This window comes from Heterocephalus glaber, unplaced genomic scaffold (genome assembly GCF_053883595.1).
Source record: "Heterocephalus glaber isolate CG9 unplaced genomic scaffold, H.glaber_assembly_v1.0 deba00001577, whole genome shotgun sequence".
NCBI lineage: Eukaryota > Metazoa > Chordata > Mammalia > Rodentia > Bathyergidae > Heterocephalus > Heterocephalus glaber.
In genome coordinates, this window is record NW_028258358.1 from 20174651 (window position 1) to 20189594 (window position 14944).

General features: G+C 32.8%; 1 pseudogene; it reads right to left on the reverse strand.

The window, feature by feature from the left end:
* Nucleotides 1-4477: 4477 nt before the first annotated feature.
* LOC101712417 (transmembrane emp24 domain-containing protein 5-like) lies at nucleotides 4478-5053 on the reverse strand (annotated as a pseudogene).
* Between the last annotated feature and the right edge of the window lie 9891 nt (nucleotides 5054-14944).

Sequence of the window (14944 nt, forward strand, 5' to 3'; positions counted from 1 at the left end):
TGTTTTGTCTTGCATTCAACTCATTAAACGTTTCCCTAAATTCTCACTAGATGGTGCTGTAGAATAAAATTAGTAATTGCTAGTTATATTTATTATAGGATAGATCATCTTAATGAACTATCTCTTTTATTATCTTTTTATTATATTTAAGACTATAAAACAGAAGCCTAGAATTATATGACTTTGTAATGTCATTTTTGGAGAACATAATTGCCACAAATGATGAGAAGGCAGACTCAGAAAGTACAGATAGCATTACCTTGACAGGACTGTTAAGGTTGGTTAATGGTGCGTAAGACCAAGAGCTTATCAAATTCATCATGCTTCACACTCACCTTCTCTGTTATCATTGCTCTTTATTGATGACTAATTAAGTCATAATTTATAAATCCCACATAATTCTTCTCTTTTAAATGTGCAGTAATTATTGATATACACTAATTGACCATGCAGAATGGATCTGATGAACCATAAAAAATTGCAGGCTTTTCCTTTCAAATTACATATCACAGGTGTTATCAAGCTGAGTTATTGAGATCTCTGCCTGCGAAGGTCAAATGCAAATCTTTGAAAATCATAGAAGCATAAATATGACTTTTGAAAAAGAATTGTGTCACATTGATATCACTAAGTCATTTTTCAAATTAATAGAACTCAGATATTTTTGAGGATTCTGGCAAACATGTCACTACATATCAAAATCTTTAATTGCTGTAAGTATTTAAAAACTATTGGTTCCTGAGCCACATTATCTCCTAAAAATTGAAGCAGTTACTAATCTAGAATGCTTGCAGAAGATGATCAGTCCTCCCAAATCACAGAGGACCTGAACTTTATTTCACTTATGATTTAGGTATCCAAGCTATTTAAAATATATATATAAAGGAAAAAGTGGCTGTGTCCTTCATTTGTACTATTCTATTGACTATTTTATTTCCCCTATGACTTATCTTGGACTGTCTCCCTCAACTCAATTGCTACTGGTTTTCTTGGTTTCTCACTCTGTCCTCTGTGTGTTGAATGTTTATACCAGTATGTCAGATGTAATTGGGAACCATGGTGAATACTTACACATTAAAAAATAATTACCACCATAAAAGATACATTGCTGTTAGGCTCTCTCAAAATACTCTGCCATGATTCAAACACACTTTCTTCAATCATTCTTGCCACTTTCTGAAGCAGTTCTGGAAGTCCTTTTCCTGAGAGCCTTTGTGAGATTTGATGAAACACAGTGAATGCTGTTGCCAAGTGCAAATTCAACCAAAGATACTTACAAGTAAGAACTTGACCTTCTTTATAAGGTGATTGTAACAATGGAAAAATGAGTTCAAAAAGAGGGAGAGTACTTTGAGTGAGATATTTTTATTGTAATATATATTTTTAAAATTGAAATATTCACCACATTTTACCATAACACCTCCTATCAGTGTTAAACGTGTTTTTCTTCATTTCTATGAATTTTTGTTTCTTCCTTGAATACTTTTTTCAGATGACCTCATGTGTGGGTACTCCTTATCTAGTCAAGTTTTACTTGTCACTTTCACCCCCCAAAAATTGTTTTTTTTCTCTAAAACAAAGCCATTACACTAGTCCCTATACATGATCCAGTTTTATATGCTTCAAACATTAATAATTCTCAAAAAATAATTAAAGCCTAAAATTATTTTGAGTGCTTATGAATTTGCTATTTATTACTGTTAAGGTTTTCCAGAATTTAAGCTCCAAAAAGAAGGAGTATTTTGTGTTTTGTCCCAAGATTTATTTTCTGAAAACAGAGTACTGAGCCTTAGTCTTTTGTGATTGAAAGAATGAATGTATTAGCTAAAACCAAAGGCTCTTGTCATATAAGGTGTATTGAAATTATAGTAAATTGAGTTTAAATTAGGAAATACTGTTCAAAAATACATCTGGTTCTTTGTCATGTAAGTAGAGGCTTATGATTTTGTTTTGTTTGTTTTTGCATTAGAAATATTATATGATGATCAGCTGAGTTTCTAAATCCATCTTATTTTTAATATCATGTATTCTACAGTAATTTCTTGAGAGGAGAAGGAATGAAAGAAGATAGAAAGGAAGAGAGAGAGAAAAAGCAAAATAGAAAGTATGATCATTTCATTTGACATTGTTATGCCTTGTATCTAGTTGTTCCCCAATGCCCTACGTGGTCATAGGTGGAGCTTCTTGGAGGTGGCTGACTCTAGAGTGTGTGATGCTGGGATTAAGGATGTAATTTTATAATATATATATATATATATATATATATATATATATGGTAGAATTCTTAACCACAATTTTATAGAAAAGGTGCAGTAGTTTGTACCTGTATCCTTCTTTATTAGTTACAGTTTGTTTATGAATTTAACAGAAAGGGCAAAAGGAAGGTCTCTTCATAAGCAGTGATCTTACTGACTCTTGTTTTGCATGTGTCACAGGGACTTCTAGCCACCCAAAGCATTTTCTTGGCCAACTAAGGTAACTGGTCATATACAGTATTAATCTCATTTTTACACAGCCTCTAGGGAAATAGAAATTTACATTTTTCTCCCAAGGGCCCTAAGGAAGAGGCAAATGTCTCTCTCTTTGTACCGCTCTAAGCATAAATTACAAATGATATCACATTTCTCTGGGTATCATTACTGCTCATCAAGATCTCCATCAATATATAGATGGGTTCTACACCCAAATTTTTTTTTTTTGGTACCAGGGATTGAACTCAGAACCTTGTGCTTGCGAGGCAGGCACTGGCAACACTGAGCTAAATCCCCAGCTCTATACCCAAATTTTTAATTTGATTATTTCTAACTCACAATGCATTTATTGTATTAGAAATGGGTATAACTTTAAAATTGTCTCATTCCAAATGAAGTTAAATTACTGTTCTTTTAAGATTCTACAGATTGCAGTAAACTAGGGTTGCAGAGTTTCATGTGAATATGGGTTATTTACGTTAGGTGTTTAGAATTTGAATCTCTGTTGCTAATCTTTCAATGTTAATAAATTGATCAGAAAGATCATTTTATGGAATTTATATTTACACTCAAAGCTAAACTTTACAGTGGGGGCTTACATGTAATAAATGGTGCCTGTATAGTTATAAAAGATATTTCAAAACAGTAATTATAGAAAATAAAGTGAAATACAGGGTTTTTTTCAGTTAACTAGAAATTCCTCTTATGACTTATTTTATTATTAGGATGTCATAATGAGCATATCAGATTGCAGATTTTTATAGTTTTACTTAAGTAAACTTTATTTTGTTTGTTTGTTTGGTACTGGGGATTGACCTCAGTACCTTGCACTTGCAAGGTAGGCCACAGAACCACGGAGCTAAATCCCCACCTCTAAGAAAACTTTATTTTGAATCAGCTATTCTCAAGTTTACCTCAATTCTTTTTGTGTCTGATAATTTTGAGAACTCAGAAAAAGAAAGATTTATTTACCTTAGATCTAGATCCTTTGAACAAAATTTCCTTCACAACTGCTGGTAATGTGTTATTGAAGTCAATAATCGTGATACAACTTGCATAACACTGTTGACAGGTAATATAAAAATAAATTAATTTTATCTGTTTTTTTTCTCATATTTAATTTTAAAATACTGTACTTTAGCTATTGTGACTGAATGCATCATTATGAAAATTGAGCAAGCTTTATTTATTTATCCTCAATTCAGAAAACCTTTAATTATATATTTTCATTTCAAAGAGAAAACTTGTGCTAATTTAATGAGAAAGTATGCCTTTGCAATTTGAAGAATTAATAAAATAGCAGCTTTTGAGAATGTAGGCTAAGTACATGAAATTAATACTCTGTTAATATTTTACAATGAAATACATTTTGTATTAAAAAATCTCAAAAATGTCATTTTATTTCAAAGGTATCTATCTTTTAGAAGAGGTACATATGTAAATAGAAAAAAGTTGTTATATTTAATCCATAATTACATAATTCTCAGTTGATTTATAACTTGATATATCAAAAATTTCCACAATTAATTTATAATTGCCACCATTATCTAAGTAAAAGCAGGTTCTATGGTATTGTATTTATGGCCAGTGTTAATTCATTTAATTCACAAATGATATTTGTAAAATATTTTCTAACTTAGATAAACACAGTTATAAATATGGATTAATTCAATCAAACAACATTTTATAAAATGTTCCTGTTACACACTTAAGTATAACTGGATCGATCAACAAAGTAACTTGCACAGAAGGTGTAGACTTTCACAGGAAAATTATACTTGTTTTACACTTAATGAGAATGCCTGAAAACATTTTGGAAAAGACTAATGGTCTTAACTATTAGTGGTAACAACTTATTGCATTTTTTCTGCCTTATTTTTCAATTTTGTTAAGTAGTTGAGGGTTAAATTCTACTTTTCCTTTTATCTTCGGACTCTTCAGCATATAAACTTGAATGGCTGACACCACCACCCTGACAACTGAATTAACCACAGACCAGAAATTGACTCTATTAAAGTTGCTTTCTTGTATGTTTCGATCACGAGCTTCAAATGCTCTAAGCAGAGTTTGTATATGAACACTTTTGCTTACTCTGGACTTGATGCTGTTGATGGATTCCAGGATGTCGTCCAGTTTCATCTCCAACATATCTGTACCGGGAATATATTTTTTCCAGTCTTCTTGTTCTTGTGCCTATTCTCCCATATTATCCAGGATTAATTCAAAGAAAATTACTTTGTCAGAAATGGTGCTGAATGTATTGCCAAAGCAGAACATGTAATCACCAACTTCAGTTTCCACAGTGTGAACTCCATCTGATTTTCTTTGTTCAAAAGCTAAAGTTTTGCTTTCTGGAGAAGCAAGATGGAAATCAATATCTAATCCTGCTCCATCTAAAACTTGGTACTCAATCTCCAGGGAGGCCTTCAGCGGCATGGGCCGGTAGAAACACTTCTTCCGGAAGGGTAAAGGTAAAGTCGCTGTCTAAGGAAGGCATGAAGCCGGGCGCCCCATGACAGGAGCCTTAGGGGCAAAGCGACCAGGAGGAGCAAGGGGAAAGGCAGCCAGATTTTGTCGCCCATACTAGCTGGGACAATATCGTGCTGAAGGCCGGGTGGAGACGTGGGACACTGGCGCTTTGGCTCAGCTTTTCCACCCTGAAATCCTAGCGGGAGGGAAGGCCTGAGTCTAAGAAAACTTAAGGTGACGGCCGCAATAGCAATGGCGGGGGTGGCAAGTGGTGTCCTCCGAAGGGCAGAGACTGAGGGCGAGGCCAGCGGTCCCTTTCCGCACCCTTCTCAGGCTTGCAGCATGTTTTAATTTAAAGCATAAAGTATACAGAAAGAAATGATTTTGTGTTTTACATCTTCTTTTTACCTACATAAATAATGATATTGATGACAGGGTAAAATGTGGATACTGAAAAGTGCAAACAGACAAAATTTAGGAGAATGGCAGGATCCAAATGAGTAATACATTTTTGGTTTATTGATTCAAATGTGATTGCAATTATGAATATAAATGCAATCTAATTCAAGTCTATACTGATTAGATCTGCATAAATTTTCTGAAATTATTCAATGGTGTGTTGTAGAGAACAACTATATATGTAGATCCTTACTGTTAGCAAACTTGGGTGTAAAATAGGATGGTACACTTATGTTTTCTGAAAATCGAATTTTAATGTATGAGTCTTTGATGGTTTACTTATTGGAAATTAGTTGCTTTTGAAGGGTCTGTCATACGTTCTTCTACAAATCGCGTTCTGGGAATAATGTCCTCTGCCAGGACAATAATGACAATAACAAATCGCATTCTGACAATAATGTCCTCTGTTATCATTTCTTAGTGGCCTTATCTAGCGCTGCACCCTGACACTGGAGTCGGGGAATGTGCTCACTCCTCTCTGTGCTTGCTGGTGAGAGTAGATTCAAGAGCCAAAATTTCAGACTGTTTACTATTTCTGCCTTAAGTATGTATTTCTTAAATTCATGCAAGACTTATCAGTAGTACTGGGAGTGTTACTAATGTCATTAACACCAACAAAGGAATTGCTTGGCTTTGCTGTTTCTGTGTAATTGACTTCCACTTTGCCAAAAGAACTTGTAGAATTCTTAGGACTGTCAAAACATTATCTAAACACTCATCCCAATCTTCTAAATTATTAGACTCTAGTCTATAGATAATTCTTAGTTGTCTCCAGCATTCTAACACTGACAGATAATTTAGTTGTTATGAAATGAGAATACTCATTTCATCTCTTACAATTCATAACAGTCAGCCATATGAACAATTTGAAAATATTTAGAAATTAAAACAATTCTGAATAACTTGTGAGGCACAAAATTTTGAGAGAAATTATAAAATATCTTTATAAAAATGAAAACACAACATATCAAAAGTTGGAAAATCAGCTAAAGCAGTGCTGAAGCAGAAACATATAACATGGTATTTATATTTTAGTATAGAATATAGTTCCAAATAAATGATCCAATTATAAACCTTAGAAAAATATATAACAAAATATAAACTAATCCCAAAGCAAGTGGGAAGGAAAAATATGAGAAAGCAGGAGAAATCTCTTAAATTGAAAATGGACCCCAAAAAGACTAGTGGGGAAAAAAAAACCTTCTGTTTTGAAAAAAGTGGTAGAACTGTAGCAAAACTTACCACATATGCAGAGCACAAAATCCTGATGTCAGGAATGAAAAAGAGTATTCTGACTAAACATATATACATAAAAAATATGATAGATAAATATTATGAAAAACTTCACGACCATAAATTTGATAACTTTGAAGAAACGAGGCAAATCCTTTAAAGCCACAAGGTAATAAAACATACTTAGGTAGAAATACATTATATAAAATCTGTTACAGTTGTCTTAGTTACTTTTTTGTTGCTGGGACAAAATATTTGACACCCACAAGTTAAAGCAGGAAAGGTTTATTTTAGCCCACAATTTGTAGAGGTTTCAGTCCATAGTCAGCTGGCTCCAAGGCAGGGCAGCATGATACGGGGACACTGCAAAGAAGAAATGGTGCGTGGAGTGCCAGGCAGGTAGCAAAACTTCTTTCGTTTTCTCTTTTTATTCCACCCAAGCTACAAGCCTATTGAGTGGTGACGCCCACATCCAGGATGGATCTTCCCTCTTTAGTAAATCCATCATCCACACTCAATACTGTGTTAAGCCAGTCAGTGGACCAATCCAGTATCACATATCCATGATACAGTCACCTCCCTGAAGTTCCACCTATGAATGCATGAGGCTTTAGGACAGTGTTGGTGAACCTAGAACAAATGTGCTCAGTGGGCTGTTTGTATTATTGAAAGCTCTAAAAGGTTCACATCATGGCTTTAGGGGATCATCTCTAGATCTTGTCAATTTGCCTGGATTAAGAAACACCTAGGAAATTAGTGAAAGAAATTTCTTGGTGTGTTTGTGAGGATGTTTCCAGAGATAATTCACATACAGAATGGTAAACTGATGGGGGCGTGGCTGAATCAAAAGTGGCTAAAGAAGGAAGCCCATCACCTGCTCAGCTCTTTTCCTTCTACCTGTGATGTGAACTTCTTAGCCACATCACACGCTCCCATCCTGATTATCTGCCTCATCATGGACCCAGAACCAACACAGCAAAGGGACCGTGCATTGACACCTCTGAAACCAGGAGTCAAGATAAAATTATTTTCTCAGGTATTTTATCACTGTGATAAAAGCTGACCAATAAAATCACATAAATTAAATTCTTATTCAGAATTGTTAAGCGAGCTCAACAGTACACCCATAAGGGTTCACTGTTAAATTCTACAAATATAATTTTAAAATATTTTGAAAAATGATAAAGAGGAATATTTTTCAATTTATTTTATGTCAGTCCTAACTCATATCTCCAAATTAAAAAGCAAAGAAAATCACTAACCTATTAATAAAATAATAAATCAATCTAAAGTAGACATACATACATATATGAAAAATCATGTATAGATATAAGGGCTGAAAGACTAATGAGATATTTAAAATTCAATGGTATTCACCATAATGACAGAATTCAGAATAATAAGTATATCACTTCAATAGATTTGGACAAAGACTGGCTAGTCTCTGATCTTCATAATAACACCAAAAAAATTGCAAATATAATTTTAGTTCCTTACCTGGTACTATTAGATAATTAAAGACTGAGAAGTTGCTCTGAAAGGTCAGGAACGAGAAGGAGACCAACAGTTGGAAGGAGCGGGGAGGGAGAGGAAGGGTAGAAGATGAAAACCCAACAAACAAACTAAAAAAAAGAGAGAAAGAATTGAGATGTCTTACTACATGTACCTTTTTTGCAAAATAATCATGATCATCATGCACTGAAAACATGTACTAAGAAAAAACTTAGATAAAATAACCAAAGTTATCTCACCACCTCCACTGATTATTATAGAAAATGTCTTAGTTAATAAAAAAGGGAGGAAAAAATGTGGTTGGAAGGAGAAAAATAAAAATTTCAATAACTAATGACAACTTGAGTGTCAATAAATTCAATACAATCTACCCCAAATATCCCAAACATAATGGCAGTTTAGCAGATATAAGAGATAAGGAGTTTAGCAAAAGCAGATATGAAGTCCATATAGAAATAGCAACTGATTTGTAAATATTACTTGTGAAAAGTTAGTTTTCAAATTTATAAAAAGGTAAAGAGCTGGATACAGTGGACATAACTATAACCCCAGTTACTCAGGAGGCTAAAGCAAGGTTGAAGTTTAAGTCCAGCTTGTCCAATTTAGTGAGACAATGTGTCTATGTAAAATAAAGTGGAAGGGAAAGTAGCTGGGTGGTAGAATAGTTGCCTAGCATGCATGAGGAGCTGTATTTAATCTCCACCATCACACAGGAAAACACACACACACACGCACGCACACACACACACACACCCAAGCCCCAAAACAAACAAAAAAAGTAAAGAAATTTGAAAAGACAGAGAATAGTAAAAATAGTTTCTTAAGAGGAAAATACAGTTGAAGGACTGTATGATTTTCAGACTACAATAATGAGGGTAGTGTGTGTGCAGAAAAAAACATCCAAAGAGCTCCACTGAATATGCAATAGAGAATCTTCAAACCAACACTCGTAAAATGGTCCATTTACCTTCAAGGGTGCAAAAGCAGCTCGGTAAAAGAAAGATTAACTTCTTTAAAAAAATAGTACTATGCTTGTACATCTGGATGGAAAGAGAAAAATCTAAACAAATAAAACATTCATTTGTTATAAGACTTCAATATATTAGAAATAGACCACAGACATAGATGTGACCTTTAGAAGTGTGGAAATATTCAAAACTAAATTCAGGAGATATTTTGTGGTTTGATGTTTCTAACTTTGCAATCTATGAGTATAGATGAATAATTTCCTTACTGTTCACCCATGATCCCTATGTTTTTCTTCAGTTTGGGATTATTACAAATGACACTGCTTTGAATATCAGTATCTAAATTTTCTGTGACTACTTTCCATACCTCAGAACAAATGCCTAAGTGTACAATTTCTGGGATAAAAGTGATTTTAATCTTATAAAACTTATTCAACGATTTTGCTAGGTGGGCACTGAAGTTTGCTTTTCCATCAGCAAGGCATGAAAAATCAAGTTATTCTGTCACCACATCAGTATTTTGTATTTTAATTTTTAATTATCTTTTTAAAGGGTATATAGTAATATCTCATACTTTTAAATTTGGTAATGCCTTATTTATTTAAACATCTCTGGAGGGTTTATTTCCCATCTTGAAATTTTCTGCAGTCAAATATCAGGTCAAATCACTTGACCACTTCAGAGTTACACGAGTTGTCCCTGGGAACACAGAAAGGTTTCCTGAGATCTGAACAGCTCTTTATAAACTCTGTGCCCATGATTTCCAAAGACAAACACTAAAGCCTGAGCTACTCCCTCCTGCACCTCACTCTTGCTTGTCAACACATATCAAATTATGTATCCCAGAGCTGATAGCACCCCAGCCTCCATCACATAAAGCATAAATTTAAACTGAAAGTTTCAAAAGAGCAGGCAAAGTAAATAGTGTGTATATTTTAAAAGTCAAGGATTTATTACTTCCTGCTTTCTTTTTCTACAGTGCTGAGCTAATACATTGTTTATAAACATTATGAAAATCTCTGGAAACATCCTGTTCAGTGTTTGCTAGAGAAAAACTGGATGAAAGCTAAAATTTACTTAATGTGCTAGATATAAAGCTCCTAGATTTATGCAAGAAGCACTTTTAGAGTAATATTTTATCATAAAAACCAAGAGACTGTGGTACAAAATATGGGTTTCTTTCTCCGAATATAAATAATAGACTTTTGCATAGAAAAGTAATTCATTTAAGATGTTAATTTTTAAAATTTTTTTTAAAAAATATAATTTTATTATCAAACACACATATATACAAAAATTAAAGTTATTCAAAGAAAAACAATTCAATGGAAAAAACCTATAATAATATTCAAATATAGTAGAACTCAACCAAAACAAAATTGAGAAGTACTTAAAGATTTTTCCATATAATATAAAAAAAATCTCAAGCATTAACAAGACACCAGAGGATGTGATTTGCTTTAAAAACATTTTCAAAACCAATATTGAATAAATAGTGGTCTGGAAAACAAATTCTAGTTAGCTAGTAGACTCCACATAGGCCAATTTTTTAAAATTTAAATTTCAATACAGTCATATGACACATGATGGAAATATAATCAGAGAAATATGTTATTAGACAATTTCATCCGTGTGTATCACAAAACACCACACAGAGTGCCAACTTCTAAGTGCAAACTGAAAAGCTGTACGTCAGTCATCTGTGATGGCCTCTTGATATTATCCAATATGCAGTTAAGCACGAGATACATGAGGCTACCACTGGCATAGCAGCACACTGTTTTACAGTAAACTCTATTATATAAGTAGAGTTATGCTCTAAAAGATGAAAAGCACAGCATGTTATGATAAGTACTTAAAACAGTAACAGTAATTTATCACACTATCAAATACTATGTACTGTACATAGTTGTATGTGCTTCTTCTGGAAACACACCCTTCTCTCCTTTGATCTCAGTGACTCTTCCTTCCCAACCCGCTGATGAGCTCCAGCCTAGTCTCTAGCTGCATCTCTTCCTGTAATTTTAGACACAATCTATATATGGATTCTTTCCAGATTCCAGCCTGTAACTCTCATCTCTCCCCTTCCCCTCTTGCCATCCCTACCCCTTTGAACCTTTTCTTCATATTTCAGATTAATCAATTATTCGTTTTAATCATTTTAATCCTTAATTACACTTTCAGTTTCTCACACTAGAGAAACTATTCGGTATTTACACGTGTGTGTCCTATTTATTTCACTTAAGAGGATAGCCTCAATATGCATACATTTAGCTATAAATGTCTCTAGTCTCTAAGACGTTAATTTTTGGTACCTTTTTTTGTACCTTTTTTTGGTATCGGGGATCAAACTCCGAACCTTGCGCTTGCGAGGCAGGCGGCTGAACTACTGAGCTAAACCCAAGGCAAGATGTTAATTTTTAATATTGATTTTAACTTAATAATATGAAATACCCAATCTCAAATTCAAAGGACACTGTACATCAATAATTTACCATGAAATATTCCTTTATTCCATACCTACGTTTATCATAGCATCTGATCTCTGAAAAAAAATTGTTGCGTTTATTTACTTTCTTTACTCGATAAAGCTTTTCTTAATATAGAAAGTATATGTTTAATGTTAGAATTGGTGTTAGCTATCATACATTTTGCATTTAACAAGTACTTGATAAATAAGATTTGTATAATTCATAAAAAATATTATGAAACAAACGGCACTCGAGATAAAAAGTATATAAATTCAAGAAATACATAATTTAACTGAGTACAGTTACATAGTCTCAATGAGTTAACGTTCTTACCTTTGCTTCTTTCTGAGCACTTGAAAATTTTGATGATTATTTTCTTATTGGAATTCGAATAGCAAACACAAATGCATCAACTGTAATACTGTTTTTATAATGCCAGAAGAGAAATGGCTGTTTTCTAAAGAGCAAATCTGAAATACTTGATAAGAAAGGGGGGTTCATAAGTTGTGTTCATTAATCCCAAGAGAAAGTTTGCCTTATTTTTTCCACAAGTTTTATTAAAATTAGAAATTTATGAAGATGAGCATGAAATAATACACAATTATTTTTCATATATGAGAGAAATCATATTTTTCATCCCAGTTTTAGCTTTGGTTCAAGATAATTTATTTCCCTTTGATTCACTCTTAGTGAACTAATACACAGTGACATGCATTCTAATATATTTAATGGGGATGAAAAAGTAATTTAAGCTAATAGAAGACAAGACACTGAATTTAATCTGTTTAATTCTTGCTGTGCCCTAATGACTTTAACTTGTATCTTAATACCTAAAAAAGTTACATATGCATGCTAACTTGCAAATCTACAATAAGGTTACTTAAATAATTGTGATGATTTATATAATAGTATTTTACTACTTGTTTTCTATTTTTGAAATCAGTGCTTAATATTAATCTTGAAAAAAAGCATTTGACATTAAAATTTTTTTTAAATTCTTGTTGGTGTTCTTTTATTTTAAGGAAGCAATTTTTTAATGGTAAGTAAATTTTATGACAAAATTAAAAGCCTGAGTTACAGATACAAGCAAACGTGACTGAATTAGTTTTTTAATAGTATGTAGTCAAATTATGGTTATGTGTAAAGGAGGATTAATTCAAATTTCAAATGTATATTAAGAACTATAATTTTCTGCATGTAATGCTGAATCCTCTTCTGCTTTTCTCAATTTTATTTGGATAAATGATCCTGTAAACCAACTCCCAAGTTTAAAATATTAATCTTCAAATCTTCTGTAGTAAAAAAGGCCAAGATTAGTCAGTGATTTTAATTACATTTTGTCAGTGGACTTATGTTGAGCTTTGTTGTTCACTACCATGGAAAACTGAAATTACAATGACCTCTGAAAAACTTTGATCATGGTAAAAATTATAGAAATAAAACCTAAGAACATGCAGTCTAGGAAATGGAATTATATTAATGAACCACTGCATCTGACCTATTGATATGTAAGGGGACACAATTGATGAACACTTGCAGTTGTAAGAAACTGTCAGAATCTTGGTTTTTCTATTGCAATTTTATTTACAAATTAAACATGAGTTCCACTTGTAATTGGTGAGAATAAGAGTCTGAGAGTCCCATTTTGAAAGCTTCTTGAAAATATGATATGTGAGTCACCTTTCTATGGGTGAAGGTTTTAAGCAGAGTAACCTGAAGGTATGCTTATACAATGAACCAAGAGTGGATGTTAGTTATTGCTCATAAATCTCTATCATTTACATGGCAGAAAGATAGATCAAACTGAAGCTTAAATTCTTATGAAGTGTTACCACACATACATATCATTCTGAAAACATTTCTTTGGCAACACTGTCATGAAATATGCTTTATCAATTTATTCTCTCTTTTATCAGAATGGGCCAAAATGCTTTTGTTGTGCAATTTTCTTTAAATAGAATACCTTACCTCTAATTGTATCAGGGGTTGATTATTATTTTTTTGTTAAAAGAGCAACTGATTTGTTCTTAAAATCTTGACAATATAATATGCTGCTGCTGATGAGTTGGCAACTTACTTTTTAATTATTTACAATTTAAACTTTCACTTTCACCTAAATTTTAGTTTTTTCACCAAAACAAGGTGAGTAAAGGAAAGACAAAAAGGTTAATTGATGGGCAGTAATGGCAGGGTCTAAAATGAGGAACAAAGCTTTTTACATATCAACTTGACAGACTTCAAAGATATTCCATTCTTAAGTACTTATTAGGTAGATGACTGTAATTTGGGTGGAATTAAGTTTAAAGAAATTGAAAGTTACTGACATTATGTTTACAGAATTTTCAAGGATTTGAAAAGTGTTTAAAAAATTACAAATTTCTCCTTTCAAATTTTGCTGAAACTTGTTTATTAAGAAAAGAAAAAAGAAAAAAAGCAAGCTCTAAGGTAACTTTCTACTTACCTATGAATCTTTTCCTTTTATCTTTGCATATTGCCTAATTGCCTGAAGAAATGGAAAGTGTAAAAATGTATCTGTCATTAAAATACCTTTAAACTGAAAGGAACAAATCTGTGTTTTTCATTTAGGTGGCAGAAGAAAAGTAAAATCCTATATACTTACTATTCAAAAGTGAATTTAATGATTTGAGAAGATCTATCCTAAGATCTTCAGAGAGAGAATGAGAATACTTGGAAATAATAACAAAAACTATGCAAATTGTGTTTGAAAAATACGAACCAATCTAGTATAAAATTATTATTATTTGTATTATTATGACTGCTGTTTTTTTGTTTGGAGACAAGGGCTCAGTGTGTAGCTCAGGCCAGACTTGAAATTGTAGCAATCTTCCTGTCTCTGCTTCCCCAGTGCTGGGATTACAGACCTGCACCACCAGGCTGGGCTGTAAAACTAATATTAATGTAATCATATATCTCCCAAGTGTGCTCAATAATGGAAAATGTTGGCAATAAAAATTTCTAAAGAAAATCTACAAATTTGTTACTGATTTAATAAAAAACGGTAACAAAAGTGCGATGTCTGAATCTAAACATAAGATAATGTACCTGGAAAGCAATCACAATTAAAAGAGTAATTTTTTTTTTTTTGTACTGGGGATCGAACTCGGAACCTGATCAAACTCGGAACCTTGCGCTTGCGCGGCAGGTGCCGGAACCACTGATCTCTATCCCCGGCCCCTAAAAGAGTAATTTTTACTACTCAGATCACTAGAATGATAGAATTTTTAAATATGTTTATTACGATTTGTTCTGTTTCCTACTCCTTTAAACAATAGCTTTATTGAGACTAATTACCCACATTCAACTCAAGGGTTTTAGTACATTCACAATGTTGCACTACTCT